Raw genomic sequence first — 15342 nt, 5'->3', positions numbered from 1 at the left:
AAATACTTCTATCTCTAGACCTGCTTTTCCCATGTCCATTATCGATGACTTCGAAGAGCTGGTTGAGAAGGCAGCGCTGTACTAGGGGAGGCCACGTGGAGACATGCCAGGTAAGCCTTTAAGTTCAACTCTTAGGACTCTATTTACTGCCGGAAAACTTTGGTACACATGATTCCATGCTTTTGAGACAGCAAAAAATCAGAAACGATTATTTAACAGTGATGGTTATTATTGCTCATAATAATAATAAGCAGCTGAAGTTCATTAGACGTCAGGTGTCAAGCACTGACATAATTCCCATAATACTCTGTACTATTACTATCTGATTTTGCCAGGGAGGCTCGGAGAGGTAAAGAACTTGGCTCATGGTTATAGTGTCGGTCATCGGTAGCGTTTGGACTCACACGTGGGGTTGGGGTGACTCCAGAGAATAGGTCCTTAACCATTACACTCATTTACACATTAACTCACAAAAATAAGACAGGACACGTCCCACCTGTTTTATTTAAAAACAAAACAAAACTGGAATTTAGACTTCAACCCTGTAGTCTCTGTTTATTAGAAGTTCCTGTGTTTCTTCAGATTCCCCCAGGTCTCCTGGTATTGGTTCCTAGTTTGGCCCAACACCTGACTGACCGCCAGGCTGAGTAGCACCTGAAGGTTGGGATTCTGAGTTTCATCTAGAACTTGAGCCTTCCCAGATTCGGGATCATTATTAGAATCAGCCAGATTCTTCCAAACCTAATCAAAGCGCTCTTTTATTTCCAGTGATTTCAGTACTTAGCTATTGTTGCTATTCCTTTCATCTTTATTTATAGAAAAAACAGAAGGTTTTAGAGGACTATATTTAGAAATGCCATCTGGTAGGCAAACTATTGAACAAAAATGTTTTGTTCTTTTCATGGGACTGCATTACTTTGAAATGTAATTAAGTTTCAGGATGGTTGTTTGCTGCTTTTACGGTGGATCTTTTGACCTGTTGAACTTGGGAATATTATCCCTGGAAGATCTGTATTGATGCATTCTTTTATTCTCTGTGTATCTCTTAATGTTGTTGTTGCTACTCATTTGCTGTCAGCCAGTCTATATGCCCATTGTTGACGCACTCCCTTCTGGTAACTTCCATGTCTGAACTAAGAAAAGCAAGGAAACAAAATAAAAGCAAAAAAAGAAGAAACTCCCATTTTGCAGAGTTTTGAAATCTCTTGGGATCTAACAGGAAACTGTTCAGATCTGAGCTTGGTTCGCTGCTCTACAATGCTTTAGGTCACACTTGTTGGCTTTAAAGAAATGATTAAAAGATTAGCCATTTAGAATAGTATATTTGGTATTTTCAAAGATTACAGTTCAATGAAATAATGATAGTTGTATAGCCGCGGGGTTCTACATTTTTCTGTTTTACTCATTCTTGAGCATCAGATCATATCCATTGGTTGCTTTTTATCTGTTGCATCATTCTGAGAAACAGAGAAACACATGTACACAAAGAATACACACATACTGGATAAAATGACTCAGTGTTGGGTAATTATTAAAATTTTATAAATTAACAACCTAAGTTTCTTTACACATTACCCTTAGTCATTTATGAAAAAACAAACAACCAAAAAAAGCTAAGGAAAACTTAAAGGTACTGAATTCTTATGAAACAGAACTAAACTCTTTAGAAAGGAATGATTGTATGAGATTATAAATTTTAACATAGCCATTGCTTCAGTTCTGGGACCTTAAACTCTTTGAGTTTATATTTCCTGTTCTGGGCTCAAATGTCCTTTATACCTATTCCTACAGCAAGTAGGGTTCCCACTACATGTAGCGTTTTCACATTTGACCATTTACTTTTCTGTCATTCCCATTCCTTCCTCCCACACTATGGGCCTAAAAACAATCAACAGAAATAAAGAGCTTTTATTTAATAATTTAATATCGCCACTGTGCTGAATACTTCGTGATTATTCTCTTTCTTGAAGGTAGGCTGTGGGGCGGGGGTGGGAGAGAGAGAGAGACAGAGAGAGACAGACAGAGAGAGACAGAGGGACAGAGACAGAGAGAAACAAAGAGACAGGGAGAGAAAGAGTGAGTGAGTGTGTGTGTATAAAGAGAAAGAATTTTCACTTAATTTTTCTCCCATATTCCCCGTTAGTTTATATTTACATGGTTACCATAGAATTCATAGTAAACAAAGGATGATCAAAATATCATTAACTACAGCTGTGTTAATAGAAAAAGTACAAGAGATGAACAAGCAACCTACTCAATAATTTACATTAAAAAAAACACACACTAAACATCAGCTTTTGGAAACTTAACTAACAATCTCAACTTGCTTTGATTTGTACCAAGGATGGTCTTTGAAAAGCTATTTACCTGTATAATTTATTTCTCACTTCTAATGATTTGTATATTCTTCTTAAAAACATTGAAGTCTAAGTGGAAAAACATTAATAATATTTTGTTTATGAAGACAAGTGGGTTGACTGTAATAAAAATATTGATTCATGTCTTGCTTCTCAGTGAGACATGCCACCCATGAAGACTGCTGGCACTTGTTTTTAGTAATATAATTTCAAGAAAGCAGGAAAAAGTACATACTTTCCTTTACAAAAGTACGAATTACTTATTTTTCTTAACAAAAAATGTAAAGTGCATCAATATTCAGCGTAGACTGAAAACAATTTAATGGCAATTTTTTTGCCTACACTATGTAAAGTATTAAAAGGGCTTGTAATTTCTTAACATAGATTATGAGACTGTCTATCCCTTTCTATACAGCATAGAGTAAAATTTTAAGACTAAAGAAATTAAAACATTAAAAGATAAATAGTGACAGCTTTCATTAAGTTACTTTTTTCTTTTATTCCCCCTAAGGAGTAGATTCACATATGCTATATACATTTAAATCTTCATCTTCCCCAGAACAAAAAAGCATCTTATTTATGCAGGTTATTGAGTTTTTTACATCGTGCAGGTGGAGTTGATAGACAAAAAATCGTGTTTCATGGTTATTAACATCGTCGAATACACTAACGAGTTCTCTCTCTTGTCACTCTTCTCACGGAATAGTGCTGTTCGGTCACATGGTTAACATCTGGAAGCCACTTGGGGTAATGGCTACCACCAACTTGTTGCTTATTCAGAGAAGACACTAGCATAGAAGTAGGGAAGGCAAATTCCTTGTTCCTTTGATACCCGTATAGACTCGCATCTCATCGTTGTCTATAAGCTATTTCTTGGTCCCGTGAAAAGACTGAACTATCAAAAAATATGTTCTTTGTCTTAAAACGAACTTGCAGAAAACATAAAAATGCACATGAAACCTCTTGATTGTTTCAGTTCCCTCAGGATGTTATTTGCATTTTGACCCGTGGCCCTGGCCATAAACACGAGGTGCAAGCATTTTTTTTTTTCCCTGCAAGATTTGCTTTGTGCAAAGCAGCAGGCGTCCCTCGTAATGTCATGAAGGCGGTTTGTTCATTTCTGAGTAAAGAAGAAAAAAAAGAAGAAAAATATAGAGTGTGATATTAAAAGTGCAGCCATTCTCTTCGTACTCAGTAGCAACCATTTCTTAACCGTGTTCCACCATCTCTCAGGCATTTCTAATAGAGTTAATGCTAGAAGCGTCTCTAAGGATTTCATTTCAAAGATTCATGTGAGCTCCAGAAAGCAGCACACAAATACTGTAAAGAACCAAATAGATATATTCTTAGGTAGTGATCTGTAGTACATACACATTAGGGGAAAAAAAAAAGCTTGCTCTTTATATTCAAAATTATGCTAATCGTGGCAATTATTTGGGCATCTGAAGCTTAAAAGGAAGCCCTTTGAAGAGAGGGCTTTCATTTGCCATGGTGGTAGCTATCCTCCGAGGTTGTCATTGTTTGTAATTATTGTCATTTTTGACCTGTGGTTGATGAAATCCTTTCCTCAAAAGATGTCACCGCATTCCGCGTGACTCCATTCTGAGATGTTCTGCTGAAGTTTCTTGCCCACCTCTCACGCTGTTTGAAAAAGTGCACGTGGCATCCCTGAGAGAGTTTCTGGCAGGCCTTGCTGTTTGCAGGTGACCCTTGTAAGCCCCCAAGCCTCGGGTATGTTTTGTGCCTAGCCCAGTGAAGCTGTGTTGCCATGGCCATCATTTGAGTTCGAGTGGCTGAAAAAAAATCTCATGGCAAGTGGTACAAAATCGGTGATCGTTTATGTGTCTAGATGTCCTATGATAGATGTAAAATTGTCCCGTATTCACCACTCCCCAAATGTGAATAGTCTGAGTCTTTAAAAAGAGAAAACTGTAATAATCTTCTCTTCAGGAGTGAAATCAGAAGTCAGTGTTAGCTTCCCGGACATGACGTAGGTAGGTGGTAAGCCGCCTTTACGTTCTTAGTCATCCTAGAAGTTTACGGGATACCCCAGAGTTAGTAACTATTACCCGGGGATAGAGTAGAGTCTTTCATTAAACTTAACTAAGTTAGTTAAAAGTGTCAACAGCACTGGTCGACTGCCAGCTATATCCTGAGCAATCGTAAGGAAGATAATTGATAAGTCTATATTCTTAAAAAAACCTACATTTCCTTTCTGTAGCTCAGAGTAGAACAACAGAGTGATGAGAGATAAGATACAATTTAAAGCTATCTGCTTAATAGCTAGAACCTACTACAAGTAATCAAAATCCTTCCTGTCTACAGTTTTGCTGTACGTAATGGTAAACTGAATCCTGACTCAGCAGAAGTAACTTTGAGAGTAATAATAGTGAGAGGGGATAGATTTCTTCCTGGAAATCTTCTGCCATTTGCAGAATTGGCATTAGTTTATGAGGAAAATGCTCCAGTGATACATTTGATTAAATTATGTAAGAGAAAAACGGTAATACAACTCAGCTCATGTAACCATAGTCTTCCATCGCGTCCCATAAAATATACTCAAATACTCTGAAAATTTTGGAAAAGGTCACTTTTTACTGACGTCTTCATGTCATTGCACATTTTAAGAGTTATAATCAGTATTCCCTCATTTCATCCTATTATTTATTAATCGGCACATGGTTTAGACCATCCAAGTGGTACTTCTCCCAAATATTAGCTATGCTTTTTGTTTTTCTCAATTAACATTTATAGTTCTGTCTTTATACTACTATAATAAATATAGTCTGATGCTATAAGTATTTGATTACATGTTGGTTGAGTCCACTGAAGTCGTTTATTCAACCCAATGATGGAGACTATCCATAATGCACTCTGCTAAATACTGTTGGTGGGTGAAAGATGTATCAGACTTTGCCCTTAAGGTGTGTATGTTTAGTAGGGAGACAAGAGGTGTACGTATCTATAATATAAGGTAAATATCATTAACTCCTCTAAAAAGGTTACAGATAACATTTTCAGAAGTTTAGAGGCGAGAGAAGATCAGGGAAGGTGTATGTAGAAGAGACAGTCACAGTTCGCTACATATGGTAATCAGAAATTTCTAGCCACTGGACTCGGACAGCACTTGTAGGTGTTAGGATAGGACCTCGAGCTACTCCGTCGCCCGTCTTTTCACCGAAGTCCAATGTGGGGGAAGAATGTCGCCTGGCGGTGGACGCTCTCGCCTCTGTTTCCTTGCTTACCTTGCTCTGGCTTCATCGAGTTGATTTCTAGCACCTAGTTAAGAGATTTCTTCTCATGAGAAATCTGTGACATCTTGCTCTAATGGTAAAGTTCTCACGATTAAGTAGGCCTGTGTGACTTGGACACGATAAGCTTGCGATAGGAAGTTTGCTGATCGATTGTCAAATGAATGGCTAGTGAGTGAGTGAGTGACTGGCCACTAGGAAACAAACCAGCCCAAGAAAAGCAGCTGGATCCTGATTGTATCGTTTAATGAAAATCGCACAAGAGCACTTAACACCAGTCTTTGAAACTCTATTATAGTATTCAATAAATATTTGTTGAACGTCATGTTCCTCAAATTCCTCAATTTGTGCATTCATAGTACAGTATTTATATTGTCAGAGAAAGCTCAGTCTCCTTGTAAAAGGCATAATCCTGTTTCACTACTGGATAAATAGATCATTATGCAGTGTTCCCAATAGCTTTCCTAGAAATGACCCCTTTGAGGTTCAAAAAGGAACAAAAAGTGATTAGATTCTATAAACGTTATGCCACTTCTTATTACATATAGTATTCCATAAAAAGAAACTCCCACAAGACAATTCTGTCTGTCTCACGGGTCTAATACCATAAAGTTTCATTCTTACAGCATCTACATTTTGGCGTTTGTTTGTCGAATATGGGGTGGAGGTAAAAGTCTTCGTTTCGCCAGTTTATGTGACGCCATAAAGCAGCATTTTCCATTTTTCAACACTTATTAGCTCAGCTCCCCAGCTGCGTCGCACCACACCCTGGTGTGAAATCGAGAGAGGGAACTCTGACAAGTTTATATTAGCTTAAATTTATACCTTTTCTTTTGGGTGGGAGGAGGGTGTTTTTTTTTTTAAAGGACATTATAATTGTGTGATTTCGTATCACGAAACTTTTATAACAGGGAATAATAGCTTATGAGGATAATTATCAGTATATCATGAGCGGCTCTCCCAAACAAATCTCACCAGCTACGCAATAGGACAAAAGCGAAGTAGGAAGATAACTAATTAATTAGTTAAAAAATTAATTGACCCATTTAATCTAAGTGTTTTTGTGTCCTGCAAAATATATCTAGCCCAGTGCCTTGCATGGCAAATATGCTCAAAACTGTGAGCCAACAGAGAAAAATAAAAGCTCAAACTCTACCTAAATAGTTGGATTTCGATGTAATTATTCATATATTGGCTTCACATTTTTTATTTCCCTTGCTTTGTGGAAAGCAATTTCAAAAAGGCAAAATTAAATTGATTTCACAAAAGGTTTGGGATGGCCAGCAGGAGATGGATTAAAACAATTGCTGTAGCATGACGTAGCACATGAAAATGAAATGATTGACTATAAGTTAAAAATTTTAAGATAAACAAACTTAATCCTTGGCTTCTGCTTTCCTGCTTTCTCACACACCCTAACACGTGACAAACGAAGGGGGAGATTCTTAAATCATTATTTAAGACCCAACTTGAGCAAGACAGTTCCAGTAAACTCACTCAGATAATGCTCTTTATATTTACATTCTGTGAAAGGCTTAAAAAATCAACACAAAGTCGGGCTTTCAGTCTTCTACTAAATAATGCTTTACATTGGACGGTAGCATGGAAGAAAAGCCTTTACAAATCCTGAACAAGACTTAAAAAATATGCTCCAACTCTCCCAGCCAGATCCATGCGTTAAGACTTGCAGAATGCCCAGGCTGGCAGACTCTGCCTTCGTGTGCCGTCAGCGTAAACTGGCTTTAATTGGCTCGATGGCTTCGTTTGCACATGTCGAATGCAAAGAAACAACTGTAAATCTTCTAAAATAATCTTGAACATCCAGGGCCATCTTCAATTAAATTCTTTCAATCTTTCTACTCATAACCTTATTGCAGACAAAAAGCCAGGACACGAGACGTTTCAGCAGGCATTTTTAAAAGTCACATTAATTTTTATGACAAGTGAGAAGAGAATAAGCGAGAATCTTCGAGAGACCTCACTGAAGCCTGCGTTGCCTCCTTTAACCATGAGGTACAAGGACATTGTGACCGCAGGCAGATGAGTAGCCACTGACACGAGAGGCCAGGTTTGGAGCAGAGGGAACTGCATTTGGATAAAGGAAGAAACGATCTCCCAGATAGCACCCGGTACTTTGAACAATGGAAGAAAATAGTACCTGTCTCTCAAATGAAAACCATACGGGCAAACGTTATACACTGGTCTTCTCAACCAGCCTTTATGTACACGCCCTGTTGTAACTTGGGAAAACACAAAAGATGGGCTGGCTTTGACAAACCTATCTCAGATCACAGTTGACTTTTTTTTTTTTTTTAATAAAGGAGTGACATGATTTTGTATGTAACAAGCTAGCTCTGGCAACATAGAAATAACTTTTGGGAAGATATAATGGGTAGATTGAGGGACTCGTTAGAAGTCTTCCTTAGACTAGAGAGAGAGGAATTACCTGAGTTTGGGCAGTGGTTGTCAGCATAGGGTAGGGGTCTATTGGAAAGGTGGGTTGGGTTAAGACTTGGAGGCGACATTTGGGAAATAGTCTCAAACGACTATCTCCAAGCGTTCTGGTGAAGATATTAACAAAGATGAAGAATGCAGAGAGAGGAAGGAAGAAGGTGTTGAGTGAAGACAGTGAATTCAGTTTTTCACAGGTTATTCGAGGTGTCAACAGAAGTTTGGTGACTGCTGGAAATATGGATCTAAAGCGTAGGTTGGGGTTGAAAGTAAATTATGGGAGTCATCAGCATATTGGCATCAGAAAAAAAACATAGGAATTGAAGAAATCATTTTGAGAGAAAATTAGTAGCAGGAAGAAAGAGAATGTATTTTTTAAAAGACCCATATTTAAAGGCTAGGCCAAGGAAGAGAAGTCAGTGAAAAACTCCCAGAATGAATCATGACAGTGAAAGGAAATATGGAAGTATGTTACGAAGGCAAAGATGACAGTCATTTTGAGATGTAGGTGAACATCCGTGGGGTGCTACGTGAGGATGAAATGAGGCCATTGGATTCAGCAGCAGGGGAGGGAGGTGGCAGGCAATGTGTTTTTTTTTTTTCCTTTCAGTTTTATTGAGATATAATTGACAACTGTATAAGTTTGAGGTGTATAGCATAACGACTTTTGTGAGGTGTATAGCATGACGAGTTGACTTTCACATATTGCTCAGTGAGTACCACAATAAATTTAGTTAACGTCCAACATCTTGCAGAGATACAAAACATTTTTTCCTTGTGACGAGAACTTTACTCTCTTAGCAACTTTCAAATATACCATATAGTAGTAGTAACTATGAGGCATCGAGTTGTACATTACATCCTCGGAAATTATTTATCTAATAACTGTAAATTTCTACCTTTTGATTCCTTTCTTTTAATTCTCTCCCTTCCGATAATGACAAACCTGATCTCTTTTTCTCTGAGTGTGTTTGGTTTTATGTCTCTCACATGTAAGTGACATCATATGGCATTTGTCTTCCTCTTTCTGAGTTATCTCATTTAGCATAACGCCCTCGAGGTCCATCCATGTTGTTGCAAATGGATTTCCCTTCTTTCTATGGCCGAATAGTATTCTATTACGCATGGATATGTTCTCGAGTGCAATTTCAGTAGAACGGTGGGTCCAGGAGTCAGATTACAGTGGCTCTAGGAATCTGGACTCAAAAAGTAAACACAGAAGGTGTAGTTTATTACTTTAAAAAAGTTTACTTGTAAAGCCAAGGAGGGGGTGACTCAGCATGTCATAAACGGACCAGAGAAGCCAGGGAGAGGGAAAACTAGAACCACGGTTTGAGCAAGAACTCAGAAAAGATGGAAGAGGCCGGGAGCGAGAGCCTTGGAGAGTACGGACACTCTTCCTCCAAGACTAGAAAGAAATGGAGGCAAATCTGAACGCGACGATAGCGAAGCTGAGCAAGGTTTCATCATGTAATGGTCATTTGCCAAGAAGTAAAGAAATAAGGAAAAAGGTTAAGGACTTAAGAAAGAAAAGGGAGTTAAGTAAGAATGGAGAAGGATTGCTAAGTAGCTGTCAACGCATATAGAAAATTTAAAGGAGCTAAACTACATTCTCATCCAATTTATACCAGTAGTTAGTTAATGAACGGAAACGGAAGAGATAAACAATTCATTGATCTCGTACTGGTGATAGCAAGGCAGAGGGTCAAGGTGAGGTGGGACTGTTGATCACATTGATGAGAATGTAAACCTGTCCGGGCAAAGTAGGGGAAGAATTAAGCCAAGAAAGGGCGGGTAGAGCGGAAAACTAAAGAGAGCATAAGACCTGCAGGTCTCCACCCGGGTCTTTGTGAGAACCAGGGACTGTGGGAATGAGAGAATGGAAGAACAGGACACGGAGAGTTAGTGATTTCAGAGGTGGACGATTCCGTAGACTATAGCAGTGTGATGGCTCCCTGAGGAAGTGGGGCTGAGCAGGATCTTTAAGAATCGAGGGAGTTTTAATAGTGGGGAAGAGGGAGGACATTCTGTGCCCACAGTCAAAAGAAGCTTGGGGGCAGGCTGAAGAGTAATCAGGAGGCCGGGGGAAGGGGTGGTCCAGAGAGAGAGGAAGCAGAGTGAACACAGATCTGTCTGGAACAGTAGCTGTACTGGAGTTTCCAAGAAAAAGAAAGACGGAGAGGTAAATCGAGTTTGGGTTTTCAAACCCTCCTACGGTATAAATGGGTTTTCAGATCATCCTGCATTATGGAAGGGTTTGAAAATCCATTATGGGATTAGGGCTTTTATCGAATGGACCATTGGGAACCAAGCGAAATATTAAGCAAGGAATGCCATGAAGAAAGTAACGTATTAGGTACATTTACCTGGATGGAGACTGTGGAAGGAATTTCAGAAGAAGGCTATGCCCAAGGGTGTCATCGAGAAGGCTCAGGGGACAGGGGGTGGGAGATCTGAGAGCTAGAGTAATGCCGGGAACCAGACCGCTTCATTTAAGAGATGAAAGAGTTTGATGACAAATTAGATGCCAGGACCATTGAGGAGGAAGACCTGTGTGTTTAGTCCAACGGCTCCAAAGTTTTCAGGCCAAGACACCAGAAAATAATCTTGTGACAGAGGGATGTGGGTAAACGGAAGCACGTGGGTAGAGCGGAGAGAGGCATGTGTATTCCACCTGAGAAGGTCCACCTCAATGCTGTAAAAAAATAAAATCCATTTCTTATGAAGCCACAGGATGTCAAAAGCTCATAAACAGAATTATTATCGTGTTCTTTTCTTGATTAAAAGTGACATGCGACAGAGCACACGCGCGCTGCCGAGCGATGTCAGCAGCAGCCATCGACCTGGCACGAAGAAGTCAGGAGGTGGGTGGCTCTTTTCGTCCCTTGGAGCAGAGACTTCTGGTGAACAGGCTCTGTTAACGATGGCTGCGTTCCAATTAAAAAAAACCTTTAAGGGAGGATGATATGAAAAAGACCGTTTAATCACACCTTGGCTTTTTTCGGTCACAGCTGCACATGGGTAGCAGGCACCATGCTGGGAGCACTACCTTTGATTGCAAAGCATAAAATTTTTATAGGCTTTTTTCCCCCCTAATAAGTTAAAATTTGGGGGTCTCTTCTATGTTTCACTTGGGTAGTAATCCATGACAGAATAGTCAAAAGTATGTAAGTGGACCCAGGTAAAATATATTTTTTTAAAAAATGATCTTTGATGGTCCCTAGTTATTTAGGTTGTGGAAAAAAATGTGGATTAATGAATATTTTAAATGAACTTAACTGTGTAATAGATTTGAAACCGGGGTAGATAAATCAGTAGGAACCAAGAGTAACGAAAATATTTCTTGAAATGCTTGTTGATGGCAGAAATATGACAGTATTTTATGATATTTTCGGAATTTGTTTTTTTAAAAAATATTTCTTTTAAGTTTATTTTTGCAGCACGTGTCTTTTAAGAGCATGCTGTTTTAAAATTATGTGGAAGTATGCCACACGAGGGAAAACGTCCCTCGACTGTAAGCAGATTTTGTGCTCATTATTAGACCATCGAAAGTGAAAATAAAGGCTGCTATAATGACTTGTGTTTTCTCAGTGTGAAGTGTGATTAACAGAATTTTTTCCCCATATAGAGTGTGATTTACAGAACTTTTTATTTCATTCTGTATTTAGAAGCTCCGATTCTTCAGCGGATTCTAAAGCCACTGAAATACCTTTTCTAATTCCTTTTAGAATGAGCCATAGGAGTGGTGTGTTGGTTCCTTAGGGCCAGCGTCATAAATAGCACAAAGAGCACTGCTTGCTCAAAAAGACAAGTTTATTCTCCTCCAGTTCTGATGGACAGAGTCTGAAATCAAAGTGTCGGTGGGGCCACCGTCTCCCCTAAGCTTCTGGGGGAGCATCTTCTTTGCTTCTTCCAGCTTCTGGTGGTTCCCGGCAGAGCTGAGTCTCTCTCAGTGTGTTCTGCATCGCTCCATCCTCTGCTCTGTGTTCACACGACATTCTTTTCTGCATCTCCGTCCCCTCTGTGCCTAATCCTTCCTCTCCTGTCTTTTATAAGGACCCCAGTCATCGGGTTTAGTGCCCACCCTAAACCCAGGATGATTCCGTCTCAAAAGCCTTAACGGATGACATCTGCAAAAACCCTATTTGCAAACAAAGTAACATTGGGAAGTTCCGGAGAGATGTGAATTTTGGGGGACACAATATTCAACCCTCCTGCTTGCGGTATTTCACACACCCTAACAGCCGTCAGCCGGACCAGCGGTAGAGGGCCGGGCCTGTTGGGATGAGTGGCCTCAGGATGTAGCACAGGAAGTGATCTGGCGGTGGAGCCATCTCGGGCCTGCGTGTTCCGTATGGACCCGCAGCAGGGCCGATGGCCTCGCCTCAGTCTTCCGAGTTCTCCTGACTCTTCTGTACATGGGAACATGATCAGCAAGTGCCGCTCTGCTGTCTAAAACTAATTCACCACGTACTAGACTGGAGTGGAACAAACCAGTCTCACCGGCTCTTCGAGGCCATCATTTGTGTCTTAGCGAATATCGTTAATGGCCCGTGTTTCCTCACTGAGCCTGACTTACAGCGGTGAGGTAGGTGGGCTTCAGAGACTCGTGAAGGAACATGTTACTTACCAGTGGGTTGTGTTCCGTGAGCTTGTGTTTGGTCCTGGGCTCTGGCTTGAAACCAGAAGCGCAATGATCTGCTGGCCCTTCCTTGCCCGGTGCTGTTAATGATATCATACGTCTTATGCCACAGTGGCCGTGAAGTCGGGCTTCTGGGGCTAGAATTCCAGTTCTTCCGTTACTTCTCCGAGCCTCAGAGATTTCATAAGTAAAATGGTAATAATAATAATAATAACTCCTCATAGACTGCTACTAAAGATTAAATCAGTTTAGACGGGTCAAGCGTTAAAACAGCATGAGCGTGATATGTTCGATTGTTACTAACACTTAGACACAAGGTCCTTTAGTTGAACAAGTGTGTATAGACTCTCACCTCAGGGCGTGATGATGATTATTGATACTCACATATTTTATTTGCACGGTGCTTATAATTTGTATGAAACTTCATATAATCGTTTTAAAAGCGCACCAATTTAGTCCATATAGCATTGGCCAGACAAATAGACTTGAGAGAAGCGAGGTGCCTTGTTGACAGAGCAGGTGGCAGACCAGGGCACTCAAGGCTAGGTTATCTGCAGGCCACACCTTAAAGAGCAAAAGAGAGAGAAAAAAAGTTGGTGGATGTTCAGTAACTCTATCCCAGGCTTTAGTGATATGGAAAACTGAGAAGCATGCTGTGTAATGGAAAATATAGTGATTTAAAAGTAAAAACAACTTGCATTTTAGCCTGTTCTCTGCCATTGGAGTTGGAAAAATAGTATCCATGCAAAAAGTACACTACGATTGATGAGATGGCGCCTCGCTCCTCAAGTTCACGTGACGCATTTCAAGCGGTAGAGCTCGGAGTTGGAACGTGCAGATCACGTCCTCATTTGCTGAGTCTGCACTTTCTGGAAAACTACAGCATCTGGCTCATGGAGCAGACTTGTTTGGGTAACGCGTTGGTTGCCATGTGTTTGGGAGATGGTCCCATGTGTTGTTGCTGATGCCACAGGAATGGAGCTTTTAAATGTCGATACTACGAAAATGTCATGTGAATGGACTTGGACAGGTGCCTGCACCAGACCACCCGTCAGATTTATTTTGCTGCCAGACAGGTCAAATAAATTCAGTTGAAGGGCTTTGAACTTCCTTGATAATGAATAATTCACATTTCATTTTAAATGTGTGATGCGTTATACCGAAGTATTCATGCCGAAGTGTACTTTTTGGTGCATATTTTTTCAAAGACCTTTCCCCTTTGTCGATTTTATGTTTAGAATTTGCTTTTAAAAAGTTATCCTACCTTGTTTGAGGGAAAGATAATCCTTTTTTTTTTTTTTGAAAACCTTACCATGGGACTTTAATCAATGTTCAAGGTCATCCCTCAGAAAAATGATCTTTATGTCCTTTCCTGTGTTTGCTGACCAGATCTAGTGACTGGAATCTCTCTCGCTCCTGTTCCTTCTTGCCCTGTTAGATGTCCTTCCATGTGACTTGCAGGAAATTCTCCCCCAGGACTAGCGTCATGCCTGGAACAGAGCAGGCGTTCAAAAATTGCTTGGTGACTTGAAGTGTGTGTCCGTCTGCACAGTGCAGGTAATTCTGGGTCTTAGATCCTTTCTAAACTGACCCGTTTCCTCTGACTACTGAGATTAGAGTCCCTCGTGTCTTACTTCGAACAAGCAGAGCATCAGGAAGCTGCCTCAGAAGGATGCATTTGACATTATATTTCTCTTGTCGATGGCAATTGGATTTCACAACTAGCGTGGTCTTGCCTTATAATCTGAGAAAAAAGTGAACAGATCTCAGTCCTACCTCTCCACAGAGGGCTACAGTGTCAGAAACGTGTCAACCCCTCTCTGGCTGTACAATTACCCTAAACCTATGAGAGCCACCTTTCCCACCCCCTAGGAAACTGCGTTCTCCACCCCTGTTACTTCAGGCCGGTGACAATGACCTGGCCTGGACTCTGTATTTCCATATTCTTTCCGTTTTGATAAATCTCATATAACTTGGGCTGGCATCATGGCATCAAATAAGAAATTCCTTGCTCCTGCTTTCTAGTGTATCCATAGTGAAGAATATGTAAATTTATGTTTCCCTAAAATTATATTCCTATTTATGATATAGAGAGAATCTTCAGTGCCACTTAGATAGCCATTCCTTTGTCTAAGCGTCCCTCTAACTCTTGGACCGCCCCCACGCTGAGAACCCACGTCCCCTTGATGGCAACTCATGCTAAGATCAACCAGAGCCATCAACTTTAAGAATGACATCTGTGCCGGGGGCGTACGGGGTATGAGAGCAGCGAAGCAACTGTCGTTCAGGAAATGGTCTTCGATGGCTTTTAATAACTCAGACACAGAACGCACGTCATTAACGTTTTTCTCCATGAGAAGCCTTCTTCACACGGCAGAACAACGATCTCTTTCTTCCTCGAACTCCTTGGAACTCTGGTCTTTGCAGCATAGCCCGTTCTCGACAGATTAAGCGTGTGGTTTGAGAATCGCATTGCCTGGGTTTGAACTGAGGCTCTACCATTTCCTGACTGTAAGACCGTGGGCAGGTTACCCTGTTCTGTGCCTCGGTTTTCTCATCAGTAAAATGGACCTGATCATAGAGCCTAATAATTAGGGATACATTTGAAGGTTAATTAAATAAATGTATATAAGGCACACTT

The 15342-nt window shown here is 40.3% G+C and overlaps 1 long non-coding RNA gene across 6 annotated transcripts in view; it reads left to right on the top strand.

The window, feature by feature from the left end:
- Positions 1-15342, top strand: part of LOC107195959 — a 304896-nt gene that overhangs the window by 5848 nt on the left and 283706 nt on the right. For all 6 annotated transcript variants that reach the window (XR_003047553.1, XR_003047558.1, XR_003047554.1 and 3 more), the window contains exon 2: positions 19-110. This is a non-coding gene — a long non-coding RNA (uncharacterized LOC107195959). The remainder of the gene's footprint in view (positions 1-18; positions 111-15342) is intronic.

This window comes from Pteropus alecto, unplaced genomic scaffold (genome assembly GCF_000325575.1).
Source record: "Pteropus alecto unplaced genomic scaffold, ASM32557v1 scaffold65, whole genome shotgun sequence".
NCBI lineage: Eukaryota > Metazoa > Chordata > Mammalia > Chiroptera > Pteropodidae > Pteropus > Pteropus alecto.
This window is presented reverse-complemented; position numbering and strand designations above follow the sequence as displayed.